Source organism: Corvus kubaryi, unplaced genomic scaffold (genome assembly GCF_017639235.1).
Source record: "Corvus kubaryi isolate FWS band 111438036 unplaced genomic scaffold, C.kubaryi_AGA036_p1.0 65022, whole genome shotgun sequence".
Classification (NCBI taxonomy): Eukaryota; Metazoa; Chordata; class Aves; order Passeriformes; family Corvidae; genus Corvus; species Corvus kubaryi.
The window spans coordinates 38,393-54,979 of NW_024581701.1; the positions used below are offsets into that span (position 1 = coordinate 38,393).

The 16,587-nt window shown below is 41.3% G+C and overlaps 2 long non-coding RNA genes across 2 annotated transcripts in view; one reads left to right on the plus strand and one right to left on the minus strand.

Moving 5' to 3' along the window:
* Window positions 1-10,606: 10,606 nt before the first annotated feature.
* Window positions 10,607-16,587, minus strand: part of LOC121672879 — a 34,883-nt gene continuing 28,902 nt past the window's right edge. The window contains exon 3 of the long non-coding RNA XR_006019070.1: window positions 10,607-10,746. This is a non-coding gene — a long non-coding RNA (uncharacterized LOC121672879). The remainder of the gene's footprint in view (window positions 10,747-16,587) is intronic.
* On the plus strand, window positions 13,043-16,476 carry LOC121672881. Its single transcript, XR_006019071.1, has 2 exons — window positions 13,043-13,134; window positions 13,263-16,476. It is a non-coding gene; the product is annotated as an uncharacterized LOC121672881 (long non-coding RNA).

Consider the following 16,587-nt stretch of genomic DNA (forward strand, 5'->3'; position numbering starts at 1 on the left):
GCAGCTGGGTCCAAACCACTGCTTTCTTTTTGGTTATGAATTGATGAGTTTTGGAGGAAATCACGTTGCAAGGTGATGCTGCAGAAAACATCCCTAGAAGTAATACATAAGAGGGGCAAAGCAGGATGATTTTAGTGTTACTGGGGAAACCAGGAAATTAACAGGTAACATAATAAAGAAGAAAATAATCCAAAGTGTGCATTGCAAAAACTTGGTAAAAAAGCACAAGCAGCAAAGTATGGTCAGCACTCATCCCCATGATTCTTGCAGCAAAGTTGTCCTTTGTGGCCAGGGCAAGAGAAAGAGTTTTAAGTCTACAGGAAAGGAAAGCAATGAGTGTCTGTTGCAATGCATTCACCAACAAACTCAGGTTTACACAGTCCAGTAGTTTCTGCTGCAGAGGGCTTTGACTCAGTATAGTAAGACAAAAGTTGATAAATTTTAGGGGATTTTTTGTGCTGTAGTTTTGGAGAGAGCAAAAGAATTAAGTCCAAACTTGAGATATTAATTATAATCTTTTCAAATGAATTAATTGTGCTTTTTCATTTACCCTTTTTTCTTTTATTGTAGTTGCAATTTTAAATACATGGAAGCTGAATAAGTGAATGTTGCAGCTTTGAAGTTCTTTGGCTCAGTATTTGCTTTCTAAATGGTGCTATTAATTAATCTTGAACTGTAAAACCACTATATTCTGCTGAGTTGAAAGGGCATTGTGAAATATATAGTGTTGCAAAATGCACAGGAAAGCAGTTGTAATGTTTCTTCCTGAAACAGGCAAGCACAGCAGCCCTTCTAAAATACAAAAGCTATTTAAAATTGGCAGTACATAAGCGAACAATAATTACCAAGAGCTACTTTCCACAGGTTTTCTACACTTTCAGACTCTGTCTTCTCTTTGGGAATGACCACGTTCTATTTTTTTATATACAGCTGGCTTGAACTTGTGAAACTTTCTTCTGGTTTGATTATACAGAAAAGTTTGAGAGCCACTCACCCAAGCCAGTAATCCTTAATACACAAATAACAAAGATAAATGTGTATTTCAACGAAATAAACAAGCACTAAACTCTTTCCACTCTGTAGTAAGCAATCCCAGTGGAGGTTGGGAAGTACAGACCTGTTCAGCTGAAGGTGAGCTAATCCACTGTGACAAAGCTGCACAAGCTCCTGCCACTGTCCTGTCCTTGAGGCAGCTCCCTGTCTCCCACCTCGCAGTGACAGAACTGCCTGTCTAGGGTGGCTGCAAATGACTGCATTTTTCACAGCTGTCACCTCTAGGATTGCTTTGAGCTCTGCTAAGCACCTTCTTAGTCTATGGTCTTGCAGGCCTTGGTTGATGAGCTTCCACGAGCCACAGCAGAGGGTGAGGAAAATCTATTTAAAGGGTAACATGTTGGGGTCTGATGTAAAGGATCCTTACGCAACTGCTGTGAGGTACAGTGACGTGAGGTGTCCTGGCTTCTACAAATGGTTGCTGTCGCTGCAGCAGAGGTGGGAGAGTAACAGATACCCACAGAAAGACACAGTGCACAGAAAGACACAGGGGGCAGCCAGTAGAATATTGCTGTTCAGTGCTTTCCCCTGCTGAGAAGAATGATGTTCCAAATGATTAAGTGGCTGCCTCTAGATTCAGGAGAGCTGAGTTTTTTGTTATTTTGTTTGGTCTTCAGACAAATCATTTGTGCTGCAGTTTGGTGAAATAGTTAAAATAACAAATGCTGCTGAAAAAGCAGATTTCCCCCTGCTCCTCATCGTGGGTTGAGCCCCAACCTCTTTTCCTGCGTTAGCACTACTTCTCACCTGGTCCTAAAGGGAGCTGAAACAGCAGAAAATGCAGCCTAACAGCAATGACAAAACTATGATAACCCTGGGACAATATTTTAACTGCTGTTAGGGGGAAGAAGTAAATTTTTCTTTCTTAATTTACAGTACTGACAAAAATTGTACGTAGTTATCACATGCTTAATCAGGAGGTGGATTCATCACATCTGGCACTTTCCCCAGGTCTTTGCTAGGTCTTTCCAAAGTTTCTTGTAATCCTTAGTGACCACAAGAATCTAGAATAATCAAGGGGACATAGTCACCTTGCTGTTCACCTTCGCTTGCAATTCATTAATTCATGGATTGAATGTCCTCAGTCCAGTCCTGAGGCTTGTCCCTAGGACACTCCAGTATTAACCTCTGTCAGCAGTGAGAAATGGCTACTGATGTCCAATTCTCTCTGTCTCCAGTTTTAAACTGTGCCATGACTTTAGCCATGCTGACTGCCATGTTTCTTCAACAGCTTCTTGTGAAGGGAGATTGGTTTGTAAAAAGTCTTTGGAAAACTTAAACATTTTCTATCTAGAAGTTTCTCTATTTAAAATCAATTGGCTACCAGGGGTGAGGGGCAATAGAGAAGAAATGATGTGGACAAGTATTTTACAAAGCATAGTTCCTTACCAATCAGTCAATCTCCTGTGACTTTACAGTCCTTGGGGGCTCTGGACCCTGTCTTCAAAGGAAGCAAGAGAATGTGAGCATCCCAAACATGTAAATGGTCAGGCAATTAAAAGTTCTCGTTTTCCCCAAAGTCCTTGTGAAGCATCCTGCCCTATAAACTGCTCTTTACAAGGGTAAACATATGCCTAGGGGAGCAATCGATTTCTTTCCTGAATGAATGAATTGATTCCCTGCCCCTGCCTCTTGTAGCAAACAACAAATTACCAGTGGCTGTTAAGGCAACTTCAATGCACGACTTCATCTCCATCTAAACTAAGTTTGGACAGATCATTAATTTTGCAGGCTCTGGAATGGAGTGAACTTGTATCTCTGCAATATGTTCCAGAATTGCATTGCAACTGAAAATCCCAGGTTTCCAGCAGGCTGACACTTCAAACAGCCTGTGACAAGCCATCAGACTGCCTTGTGTTTCAATTACTTATCATCAGTCTGTGAATACAGTATACAGTCCTTTAGAATTTGAAGAAACACTTGGAATGTAAATGTATAAACTTTGCTAGAGTTCCCCACTACAATGACAGCATGGGCAAGCAGCTGAAAAATAAAATTAGTAATGCCTGGTTCTTATGCACCATTTGCATGTGGGAGTTTTGACAGAGGAAGCAGATACTTTGAGTTAAAAACACCGTGGTCAAGGACAGAAATAGAAGGAAAATTCACAGTCTCCAAATCCTTACTCAAGTTCCTCTGGGGCTTGCAGCTACCAAATGTATTTAGGGCCCTTTAATGGTGCCCAGAAGTCCTGGCCAAATACTGGTGTCTCTGTTCTATGATACAATGCAAACAGCTAAACAGCTTATAGCAAGCTAATGTTTGACATCAGCTGCCACTTCAAACAGTTCTGAGAGATCAGAAGTCCTCACTTTCAGTAGGATAAACTCTGAATGCTCTTCACGCAGAGGAAAGCAGCAAGAATGATCAAAGGTCCTGAAAACATGCAATAGCAGACCTTCTGATATGTAAAACGCTCTTGCAAATAGGAAGGGAAGCTATCTTTCTCCATGACTGTGGCAGATGAGAAAAAAACAGGTATAAACTGTAGTGAGAAATCTGGTATTGAGAAATAGTGAGTTTCTGAAACTGATTTCTGAAAAAGTCTATGGAGTCTCCATCACTAAATGCTTTTAAAAACAGAGATGAGGGATTTTTGAGGGGTTGTTTGTTTGTTTGTTTGTTTGTCTTTAAGGGGTTACTCATGTAAACCTTTGCAACAACATGCTTTTTCCAAACTCCTAGGCTTGCAATTTTGTGAAGTTTCATCTTCTTGAGGGGTGTATATATATTTAATGCAGCCAAATATACTTTCTAAAAAAGCATTAAAATACACGCCTGACAAAAAATGCTTATAAGGGATACGTATTTATGCAGTTTGTATTGATTGTCACATTTCCAATTCATATTGAGAATGATTAGTTCAGTGTCTTTCTGGGCATTCTAAAGGTCGACTTTGGATTTGGTATCCTCTGAAACTGAGTGATTCAGTGTACTTTATAGATGTCTTCAGATGTTTTCAGATATTGTGCTTGTTGAAGGCAACCTCTCTGTAGACCTTATGGAAAAAGAAAAGTGATAAAGGCTTGGAATTTTAAAAAGAAAATTATAAATCTTGAAGGTGGGGTTGTGTTTTTTCTTCTTTCTTCCAAGGATACATCACCTGCAGCTGTTTGTATTGATTCTAACACTGACTACTCTGCAGAATCCTACTGAGTCCTACTGTGACAGCTCAGTCTATGAAAAACAGATTGCAAACCACCTGAAAAATATTTCAAAAATGTCTCTGAGAGCCATGTTGGATGTTGAACAGTGTTAAAAACACAAAGCTGTTCAACTGATCACAGTTCAGTTCTGATGCCTTACATAGGCACAGGCTACGTGCTGGTGTAATTCATTAATTTTGCTGTGTAATACTTTATTTTGTGTATGTGTGTGTGTTCACACTGGCTGTATTAGTACTCTGGTGTGAAAACAGCTTCTAAAATTAAATTTTATTTCCATTCCCACTCAGATATGATGTCTGGTATCACTAGCCCCTCTTCACTACTGTCATACTTAGCTGTATCCACAGTGCTAGGTTGTGTTTCTCTAGTGGTACAGGTCTAGACAGGATTTTATTTTTTTTTAATAGGTTTTAGTTTCCTTCATGATGTAGCACTGCTGATTAATGGATCCTTATTCCCAGGAAAATGGGATTTATAAAAAACAAACCATTTGCCAATGTGCTTTGGAGATTTCCCCCATTCATTTTAGTTAATTAAAATATGAAAATTCTGCAGCTTCTTCAGCAGAGATTTCTCTGCAGAGTACCACTTCTGGCCACAGCTTTATATTACTTCAGCAGATACAAATAAGATATATCAAGAAATGTGTGTTTACAGGCCCCATTAATTTGAAGTAACATGGCCTGGGGTATTGTTTTACCCCTTAATAAACACAGTTGGCATTGTAAAAGACTTTTTCTTTTCTGCTATGAGGCTACTATTCCCTGACTTTCTAAAAATATTTCAGGATAATTTATCTTCTATTATTCATTTGTTCTTAAGGTACAAATCCAGTGTTGTTATTGTCTTTTTATTAGTAGCAAATGATGTGCAAATGAAAGGAAAGCACCATGGTCTGCATGCAAACTTTGAACTTTTTAAATGTGAAACCAGATGGTAATTTTAGCTGCAGGCCATGTCTACATTATCAGGACCACTAGTGTGCTATGCTAGAAAAATGCTGCAGGAGTGAACACAGCTACAGTAGGAAAACCATGCTTTCCATCAGTCCAGCCATCACCCTGAGGAAAAAAAAAAGCCCACACAAAACCAGCAAAAGGTCTGGTATGGCAAGGTCTGCTTCATCAGCTTCAGTGGCCAAATATGTCCACAGACATCACATCCTCCTGGTTGCAAAGCTGCATCCACATGGGTTGTGGTTTAAAGTTTCTCAGGGAGGTTGGACTAGATCTCCTGAGGTTCCTTAGGACCATGCAATAATTCAGATTTTATGTTGCATTTTGCACGAGTGTTAATATTTCATTCAGTTATAGTTTGAATTCATGCACAAGGAGAAGAAATACTTCTTAAGATTCTTCCTCATTTTCCTTGTTTTTCTTCTGAAGTTGTAGGATGATGTACTTTTAGGTTTTCAAGTCAAATGCAGGCTAAAATCAGATATTTAGAGAACAATCTTGCTAGAGCTGACAAGCAATCCTTTGTAAATGGGCTGGCATGTTGCAAGTCTCAGTGAGTCAGTCAAACATACGCTTCCAGTTTTAACCTAGGTTGTCCATTTTACAGGTGAAACAACCCTAACAATGACTTTAAATAGCACTTTGCAACTGCAAGTGGCCAGGGCCCCTCCTGCAGCCTGTTTTTGTAGCTCAGCCATTGAACAGGGCTTTGGCAAACCACAGGGGCCTGACTGGCAGCAGCCACCTGCCTCATCCTGCAGTCACCGGAGATTGGTCTGAGGGGTTGTACAATTGCTTCCCAAAGGTCTTGTCCCAGGTCAGCACTGGGGGTCAACATGGGCACTGTTGTGGTGGGGATCTGTGCAGCCTGTCTGACCAGGCAGAAGTGGGTGCAGCCTTCTTCAGGCAACTGGCAGAAGCCTCATGATGGAGACCCTGGTCCTCACAGCAGACTGCCAACAATCCCAGGGTCTGCAGAAAACACAACACTGTGAGGTACAAGCATTACAGGAGGTTTGAGGCAATATAAAAACCTGAAAAGCAACCCTGCTTACAAATAAATATCATGACCTCCAAGGACTCCAAGACACATAAGCATATCAACCATAAAAGTGACTTCCTTGAGCTATTCCTACATTATTAGGGAGAAAACGATGAGCTGTAAGTAATCAGAAAGGTGATCTCAACAGTACTTCCAAAAATAATCAGTTAATTCTAAACTTTATTGTTCTGCAAAAAAATCCACACTTTTTCTTCTCTATGTACTAGGTTTTTATTAAGTTACATGGGAGAAATACAAATAATTACAGCTCTAAGAATATCTGGAAGTGGGATAAAGCTTTGGCTCTGCAGGGCTTTTAACTGTACCTAATTTTAAGGATCTTCTCACCTTGCTTGTCAGCTGATAACGCATAAAACACTTGTTTCAACACCTAACAGAATCACTGCTATAACATATTCCTTCCTAGAAAAATGATCTGCTGTGCTGTACTTACCTGTGACAACTGTAATCTCTTGATGGGATAAAATGCAGGTTTTTAGTGTACACGTTCCATGCCACACATGCTTTGATCTGAATCATCAGTGAACAATCTCAATCATCTAGCTCTCAGTGTCATTTTTAGTACAGATTCTTTTCATTCTGAGGCTGACAAGGGAGATGAGGATCAATCATCAGAGACAAGGCCAAAAAAAGGAACTAAAAAGAGAAAAAATGGGAGACCTGTTTCCCATAACCTGGGGAAAATGGTTGTGAGACCCTAGATATACACATACAGCCTTCAGTGAGCTAAGAGCATTTTGGTCTTCAACAGAAAATGTGTAAGTCTGTGGCTGATCTGGGTAAGAGAATGTTTCTTTCCAGTATTCTTGGTTTGGCTTCTCGAGAACTTATTTCATCATTTATTGAACTGATCCATATATCCTCATAATGAATAGTGAATGCTGAGATATTGAATGTCTTAAGGCTCTGAAGCTCTGTTTCAGCTATTATGAGATTTGCCCTTTTCATGTTTAGAGAGCTCTCTTGAAAACACACAGAGAAAAGTTCAAAGGTACTGCAGGCACCTTTTTTATCCCAGGTTTTTTGCTTCCTGTTGACTTGGACACATTTAGTTTGCCTTTGCAGAAGGCCTCTGTGGGGGCACTAGAAGACATCAGATAATATTGAAACTGAAGAAGGGACCTCCTACACCTCAAGGATGAAAGGCTCACTTGGTTAATAGGCTTTATGGAAAGGTAAACTTTCCTGCCTACTGAAATAGATATTTTTGATATAACTAAGATAAAAGAAACAAGTGGGGAGGAGGGGAAGACTAGAGGAAACCTTAGAAAACCTCACAGCTTTAGGATTTCTTTCTTTTAGAAAGGTGCAATATTGAAAAGAATGTTGGTATTGTTATTTATTTATTTATTTCCCTAACTATCAGGGAATTCATTATTAATTTTTGGTTTTTATTTTCTGTAGACAAAAGAAGTCTTGGATACTTCCCAAAAGGTCTGGGTGTTCTCACACCCAATATTAGCAAAATAAGGAAAACAAAAGCTGGCTTCAAGATTTTACTTTATTTCTACAAGTCTGTTATATAAGTGAAAAAAATCTAGGCTCTGTTAATAACTTTCAGAATTACAGAATCACAGAATATTCTGAGTTGGAAGGGACACACAAGGATCATCAAAGCCCAACTCTGGCCCTGCATGAGACAGCCCCAAGAGCCACACCATGTGATGTCACATTTAAACCAACTCATGTTTTGATCTGGAGAGGAATTTGTATTATTTGCAGTGCCAGGTATTCTACACAGGGTGAATCCTGGGTTACCTTTTCATGAAGTTTCACCACTGCCATGGTTTGAGTAGAATACCTGAAAATGAGCAAACCTTATTAAGTTTAGAAATTTCATTTGGGAACCAGTAAGAGTTCCCAAAAGCTGAATCTGATTTTAATCTTCATCTGAATTTAGTGAGAACAGAGTTGCATTCTAAGCTTTGGTTTCCAAGTATTTTTGGTGTGGCTAGAAATAGTGCAGCTTATTTTGTATGTATTTCAGCACTACTTATTTCAGCCAATTCTAGCAATAAGCAGCAGTGGAGCAAACAGCTATGGCAAGAAAAAATTTAAAAGTAACCAGTTTCATTTTGCTGTCTCCTTGCTTTGCATTTTGGATTAGTGGATCAAGGTCCCTTGGAGGGTAGCCATTGTCATCAGTTGCAATACTAAATAATTGAGAATGACTTAAAAGCCAGTTTCAAACCATTCTGGATAACCTTATCTGTGTCCTTGACCTTATTCTGGTCCTTATCTGTGAGTCACACCTAGGATCTTTGGGATACATCGTGAAAGACTGAAATGGAAAGAGACAGAGATTTTGATGATGAAAACAGTCTTCTTTAGGGCTCCAATAATTCTTCTTCTTCTCCTGCCCCACGTTGTATGGTCCTACTCCCTTTTTTGGAGCTTGTATGGCAAATTGAGAAGAAGACTGTAAAGCTGCTGAGCATCTGAGCCCGTGAACACGTCGGACTTTCTGAGGATGATGCCAAGCAACACTGCTGGCTCCTGATGGCCAGCACCAGGGTTGTTGCAAAGGAGTGGGTTGGACCATGTGACTCTGGGTGACACCTGCAAAGCACATCCTGTGAAACCTCTGTGCAGGTGCACAATGAATTATTCACATGCTGTTATCAAAGTGGTGGCAGGCTAAGTATGGGTTAGAAACAGTACTTGGATTCATCAAACGGGCATCACATTTGGATACTCAATCAGAGGCCCTAAACACAGCGTTAAGGAACATTGTAAACTCATTCAAAAATTAGGAAAGAGAAGGTGCAACTTGGATTAAGCTTCCTATTGCATTAATATGAAGTGTTACTTAAAATTCTGCATCTGGAGCACTGGAAAAAATAACAGTTCTCTAACACGGAGTTCTATACTAGGTCATACAACCACAGACACATGATCTAGTTCAGGGTTGGGGTTTTTTGCCCCCTTTTTTTTTTTTTTACTCATTTTATTTTGCAACAAACTCTTATTTGCAAAGAAGAAAGGCCTTGTCTTAGGAAAGGCCTTCCCTTGGGCAGTATTTTGAGTAGCACCATTTATTTCTCTTTTAGGGGAAGTTTCAGGTGAATGAAGCACTTTTCAAAGATGGACCCTCAGGCAGCAGCTCCTTATGGTCAGGCACCAGTGTCACACTTTCCTTGGCTCTGTGGCTGACAGGAGGTGGGATGTCTCGGGGGAATATGTGATGATAAGGGACAGCAAGAGGGTGCTTTGCCGTGCACTTTGTGTTTGATGTTTGGAAGGTCCATGGCCAGGGCTATTACACTGCCTGCTGGAGAGCTCAAGTCACTTCATCGTGACTCAGAGGCCAGGGAAGTGAATCTCATTATAGACCTAACCTGCAGATGAATACAAATCTTATCTTTCATTATAAATGACATCCATGAAATGCAGCTTGGCTTCCTAAGAGAAGGAACACTCCAGCTCAATACTAATACAGCAGCTTCATCCTGTCCTGTGACACAGTGATCAATTGCTTGTTCTTCTTCTGCTGTGGATGTAACACATCTTCCTTGAGCAGGGAAGCACTTTAGTCTAATGTGTGGATTTAATTTTCCCATCATTCTTCCTGCTCGGTAGAATATGTGTCTGAGCTATGGGAAAGAAATGTAAATTTTTCCAGGAGGCTGTGGCTGGGAGGAGTGATTGAGAAGCAGAGAGCTGTGAAGAGCTCGTAGCAGTAATTGCTTTGTGTCCTGTTCAAGCTATTCTTTATGATCTTCCGTGACACGTAGGAATTACTTCCATGCTATGAAGTCAGGGGCTGGGTACAACATGTAAACCCCTCTTTCTCCTGATTCAGAATCTACCTCTGGTGGTGCTGGAAGATTTTATGCACTGTCTGGCATTAGTGGGGATTAGATCCACCTGTGACTGCCCCTTTTCCTGCAGAATAGGTGTTTTCTCCCTAACATAGGTTTGGAAGATTATGAGTCACATTCGCTTGTTCCTTTTTCTGCAGAAAATTTTGATTTTTTTTTTTTTTTTTTAAGAGAATGTCAGGCAACAATTTCTTTTCCATGTAAATAAAAAACTGTGATCTTGCTAGATATGACTATTTAAAGGAAAGAGGAAAAATGTAGGTCAGTTAAAAAGCATAGAAAAGCACAGTTCTACAGGTTCTTTTATAAAGACCAGGGAGAGCTGCCTCTAAACTTGTTTCAGTATTACTCACAAGAGTTTGCACAGGCTTGCAGAGGGCAGCTTGACTTTCTGAAAGCCTGTCAAAATTGCCTTACATAGGGTGGTGGTGCCCTTTAAGAGGAAAAAAAGTGTCCTCAGACTTAGCCTCGAAGCGTGCAGGTGGGGTTTCCTTTGTGGCCACATATCTCGTTTTCTTGCTCTAAAAATAACAAGTGACAGCGGATATTTTGTTGTAGTTGCCAGTTTATTCTCGAGTCCAGGTAATTTGCTTCTGCTTCAGAAGTGATGGGACACCTTGAACTGGATCACCTGGCAGCTGTCTTGCAAACACATTCTCCCTCAGGGCTGCAAAGCTAGGCAGAAACTGAAAACAAGGGTTAATTAGGAAAGAAAGGATAATTATCTGGTTTTCCTTTTTTTTTTTCTTATTTTATGCTGCAACCTTCACTGACCTATAGCTGCTGTTAGTTCATTTCCCATTCCGTACTGGTACCTCTGTGCATTTCAAATGGCTTTGCCCACTGCTTCTCAGCTTAAATAAAACCCTGGGGATTCTTCCACCTTTAATGAAAATTACACAAGCCTTTGCATATTGTGCAATTACCTCTCCCTTTGTTTTCCTACAAAATGGATTCAGCAGCTACCGGTGGGACACCAGAATGAGCATGTCAATATCACAACACCTCTCTGCGGAGTCATGTTGGGTTTGTAGCATTCTGATTCAAGGTTATATGTTTTTAGGTGCAAACCACTTTGAAATGAGCTGTTTGCACCGGCACCTTCAGGGGATGTGGAACAATGAGTAGGTTGTTCATTCCTGTCCTGGTTGCAGGGTCTGTCACAGGCATTAACACAATTGCAGTTTAGGATAAGAGTTTTTAGAAGAGTTTGCCTCTCCAACACCCTGCCCACTGCTGCTGCTTCCCAGAGTCCTTTCACATAAGACTCCCTCTACTGTGCCAGTAGCTTTACATGGAAACAAATTTTATTTCTCTTCCAGCTTGGCTTTAAGCAGTGGAGCCCTAGCAGTGACATTCTTATTTTCAACTAATTTTCAGCATATGTATCTTCACTATGCTTTTCCTGACATATATACGGTGTGTAGATAGTGAACATCTTCTAAGAAAAGAAAAAGTACACATATACAGATATGTATGTATGTGTATATATATATAGCTTCAAAAACACAAGCCATTCTGAAAAATTTCCTAGGGCTATGATATGACACTGATATAATGGTGTTTTGAAGGTTAAATGTTCTAATTAAAGTCTGTCTCCGATTCTGAATCATCTGACTTGCACAAGAAGTCAGATATGTGTATTTTTCAGCTTGCATACAAGAAAAAAAAAATCAAAAATACTATTTTTGAAAGCTCTGATCCTGTTTATGCAATCTGCCAAAGTAGATTGTGGTCTTCTGATGAGAGGCAGGTGAAACCAAACAACCCAGAGAACAGCAACACCCAGAATCTGGTGAAAACACAGTTTGCACAAAGCAGTGCTTCATCTCTCAAATCCCCATTGCCAAGCCACAGCTCAGCAGGGAGATCAGGACAAGTTTGGGAATTGCCACGTCCATAGCATTGCTGCAGAATAAAACCACAGACTAAGTGAAAACACCTTACCTCCCATTTCTCCTTGAAATTGTTAGACTAAATATCATAACAAGACTTTCTGTTAGCAGGGTTGTACTCCACCCTGTTCTTAGCAGGTTGTGCTCCACCCCTTTCTCAGCTCATAGAGAAACATTAGCTCTGTGTCTGACCTGACATTTGTATGTAGCAGATCTTATATTTTTTTTTCCTTTCTTAGTGCACTCTGTTGGTTTTGGAAAGCATTTTACCCGTCCCTTCAAACCATAACTTTCAGAAAAGATTAGCAGTATCTGATGACATTGCAGAGTTCGTTGCTGATGAGCCAAGTAAATGAAGTTTGGGTGGTGTGTACTCCTGGACAGCATGAAGCTCTCTTTTTCTGCATGAGAGAATAAAAGCAGCTTGAAAGTGCTTGTAGCTGAATCAGGCTGCATATTTGGCTCGTTCACCTCTCCTCCTTCTGCCTCAGTTTCCTCACTGTAGACTGGGAGTTATGATGCTGACCTCCTCATTACAGTGCCTTAAAGAAAAGAATTCCAGAGAGCTGCTGAGCTCACCAAGGCCTGTCCAAGAAGTGTGGGCACCTACTTCAGAAGTCTGATATGGGAGCAGCAAAAAGTTGACTTTTTGTACTCCAGTTTTCTGGGCCTAGATCTGCATGTCCTCAGAAGATCATTGTACCTTGTTCACTTCAGTTGCTGTTGATCTGCTTGTCTGTTCTTACTCCCTTCCCTGCTAAGAACTTGTGAAGATGAAAGTTCACTTATTCCTAAACATGTTTTCTCTTCTGCTTTGATATTAACAGCTTCAGAGGATCCTCAGCCTCAGCAACCTCCCACTGGATGCTGCTGGACTTGCTGCAGCTAAAGTGCACCAGAACATTCAATGCAACACGTGCACTGACGTGTTACAGCAGCTCCTGGGGGTCACCTGGAGGCAGAGGGATCACAACTTTTGCCAGAAATGGTGCATGAGCAAAATGACAGCCTGGGTGTCCCTGCACCTCAAAGTGTACAGAAAATCAGGCAAACAAAGGCCCATGATAAAAGAACAGCCAGCAGACATCTCCAGCTAGCAGACAATACACAGCAAAATAAAGCGATTTGCCAAGGACGGGGCTGGGCCTTATCTTGCTGTACCTCTTGGGTGAGAGCTGGGTATGTACAGACAGAGGGCGATGTTCTGGATGAACAGACACTTTGGATTTTAAAGTGGTTTTATTCCTTCCCCACCCCTCCCTTTTGGTGTTTTTGCCTCCTTCATTTTTTCTCTTTATTTTTTTCAGGCCTGCTCCACACCATCCCTGGCGTGGGTCTCCATCTCTGTCCATTTCTCCAGCCAGGTGGCCAGGTGAAGTCTGTCATCAGCCAGTTCCCTCATAGAAGTGCTTGCAGGCAGCTGGTGCCAATTCCTCTTTTCTCCAGTAATAATGGATTCCCTGGAACACACTCTGCCTTAGATTATCTTTGGTCTTGAACAGAATAACTTGACCATGCTAGGAGCTGGAAACAACAGATACTTGCTCAGGTCTTTCTGCCTTCTCCCTGTGCCTGTTTACAATTCCACCTGCTCTCCCTGGCCTCCCAGTAATCTGATTGTTCCCTCAGCTTCCTGCCCTGTGTCCCAGGGGCTGCACAATTATGGAGAGCCGTAGACTGGGGAGATAGAGTGTAGGGGTTTGGACAGTGGTATTGAGTAATTCATCAACAGCAGCATCTCTGTGGAAAACAAGTTATCAGCAATATGAAAGGTGTGTAACCTTCCCCTCTGAACACCAGAGCAGCAGTAGGGCCCAGCTTGGAATGCTAATGGCTTCATGTAGGGCTCCTTGTCCTCCATTTGTGCTCTGAAGTACAAAAAGAAATCTGCTTCGATGGGAAAACACTTCCAGCAAGGTCCATGGGGGTATTTGTGCAGCCCCACAAAGTGTCTGTAACTCGTTCAGCAGTTTAGAGCTCCTGAAGGTTTCCACCAGAAGGACTCCTTTTGTGTGCACAGGGCAGCAGTCTCGTGTGCAGTGTGCAGCACTGGGGCAGTCTCGTGGTGCTGTGCAGTGTTATTGCCTGCTCTTGCTGTGGCCAGATGCTCTGTGCTGCTGCAGCACTGGGGACCACAACACTCATGGTTGTGAACCACATGTCCGAGCCAGCATCTGAATCACAGCTGTCCAGGTTTCCATTTTAGTCACAAGAGAAAAAAGAATTTTGTCAAAACTTTGCTCCTGCAAAGGGTGTGGGGGGAAGAGCTTGGTCCTGTGCTTTTTCTAGAAGTGCATTTCTGCAGGATATTGCTGCTGATAAAGTCCCACAACTGTTCTCTTACCCCATGCTCTCCTCTCCCGTAAATCCCATACTTTTGTGTCAGTCCCCCAGTCCAATGAAGCACAGGGTATGTGTGGCACAGATGTCCAGTGACCTTTCCTGTAACATCTGAGTCCTGTGCTTTAAAGGATACATTGGCTTTCCATTCCATGCCACTTGATATTAAAAGTATCTCAATTGATTAAGTCAACTTAACTAGATTTGTGCTGTCTCATAGATTTGCACAGCTTCAATGACCCAAAACAGCCTTGTTAACTAGAAGAAAGGACTTTTTTTTTTTTTTGTCCTTCAAAGAGAGAGTTGTCTGGGCTAGAAAGTCTTCAAAGCCTATGGTCTGTGGTCCAAGAGCTAAAAACAGTCACAAACTTCACCACCAGATGGATGAAAACTTAAGGCTCATCTTGCTCTTCTTTCTCCCTCAGCAGTAAAAAAAAAGTCACTTTTAAAAGGGTTTATTGGTTGGAATTTTTCTCTGCCTGTAACTGGGAAGAAGCTAAGAAACCATGGCAAGATCACAGATTTAGACAAGCTATAGGGTTTACAGTCCTGAGAAATGTTCGCAAAACCGAGTGATGTCTCACTCAAATATGTAAATAAGTTTCCCATGGGGAGCTCTCAGACTCTGCCTCAGAGGAAGTGTTTTGCTTAAATAAGCACAGAACAGCTTTGTTGTTGCAACTTTGTGCAGCCAGTCCCTTCAGGCTGCTAGTCCCAAAAGCTGTGCAAGTCCTGGCCAGGCTCACTGAAGAGCAAGCAAATGTGTTCTGCTACTGGCACTGCCTCTCCAGTCCTGCCAGTGCTCCTCTCCCAGCTCTGGTGCAGGCTGCTGCTGCTGCCCTTTACTAATAATAGACCTTTTGTGTTTTTTTCAGGGAAGGAACATAGTACATGTGGGCTGTGCACAGTGAGGGTGATTCTGAAGTGCATTTTTTGTGGGACTAAATTAAAATGATTCAGGTTTTGGCTTGCTTTGCAATTAGTGCAGTAGTGCTATGACAGTTGTGGATCCTTTTCTTACCAAAAATACAGTGCGAGTTGTCCCTTAAAAGGATGGCAATTCCTGCTTATCTGCAGCAGCCTCCTTCCTGACACAGAACACTAGAACTGTTTTGCCATTATTTTTGACAACTCTTCCACACCTATCTCCATGTCTTTAAACCAGGGATTTGGAGATCTTCTGTGCCACCATGAAGAACTAATTTAAAGCATAGAACATAAAGTTTTAGATAAATTATTCTCAGAATAAATTATTTTCAGAATATTTTAGAAGAAGACATAGTTCAAGAGATCCAGAGAAAATAGTCACGAAATGGAATGAAAAGGAGGAGGAGGTGTAGGCATAAGAACAGCAGAAAAGACAGAACCAGGAGAGAGGGAACAGAAACTGGATGAAATCAGGATATAAAAACTTATAAATCTCTTTATTTTAAGGTACAAAAAATACCAAGTCCTAAAATATGATCTTTTCCTGGCAATGACCACACTGTTAAGAAGTTTGCCTTTTGGAATAAAAAGGGTGGGTGTGCTCAGGGGCATCATTCCAGCCTTGTGCTTGAGGCCTCTTTTCTTCTGTGCCCGTTTCAAGCAAATGCTATTACAAGCCCCACATGGGCACACACACAAAAAAACACTTAAGAAAATAGAAGTAGGCTTTATTTGAGACAACAAAAACAGAGCAAGTTTTGTATGCAGATGGCCTTCTCTGGAATCTGACTAGCTTTCAACACGTCAGTGTGGTTGTGTATCTCTCTGAGTTACTGTGACAAGAGCTGAGAATGGATGGCTGGCTGTTTTACTGCAGGTTTTGAAAGCAGTTTTCAGAGATTAGGACTATTTTGGAAAGCCAGGTTTTAGAGTCTGCTTTCAGAAGGTGCTTGAGATTAGCAAGGGACTTCCGCTACTCCGATGTCTTCTTCAAAGATGACAAAGGTTAAAGGAAAATCAGTCATAAAGGAGAACTGAATTTGATTTCTTGTCACACTGTGCTTGTCTAGGGAAGTGTTTTTCAGAGGTTTGTCAGACCCAGCTTCATAGCATGCATTCCAACAGTGAGAAAGGGCTGTGATCAAGGGAATAAACATACTCCGGGGTACAATACATCTACACTGGTTTGGCATGTGGCCTCTTGCATTGGTTGGAAAGAAGTGGGATCAGCAGGCAATAAAACAGGCAAATTGATTTTGCTTGTGTTTTTACTAATTATTTACTTTTTCACTTTTTATTTTCCCTCAAATTTTTTGTCCCCCTTGTTGGCTTTCTAGTGTCCCAGGTTTACTTCCTAGTCTCAGA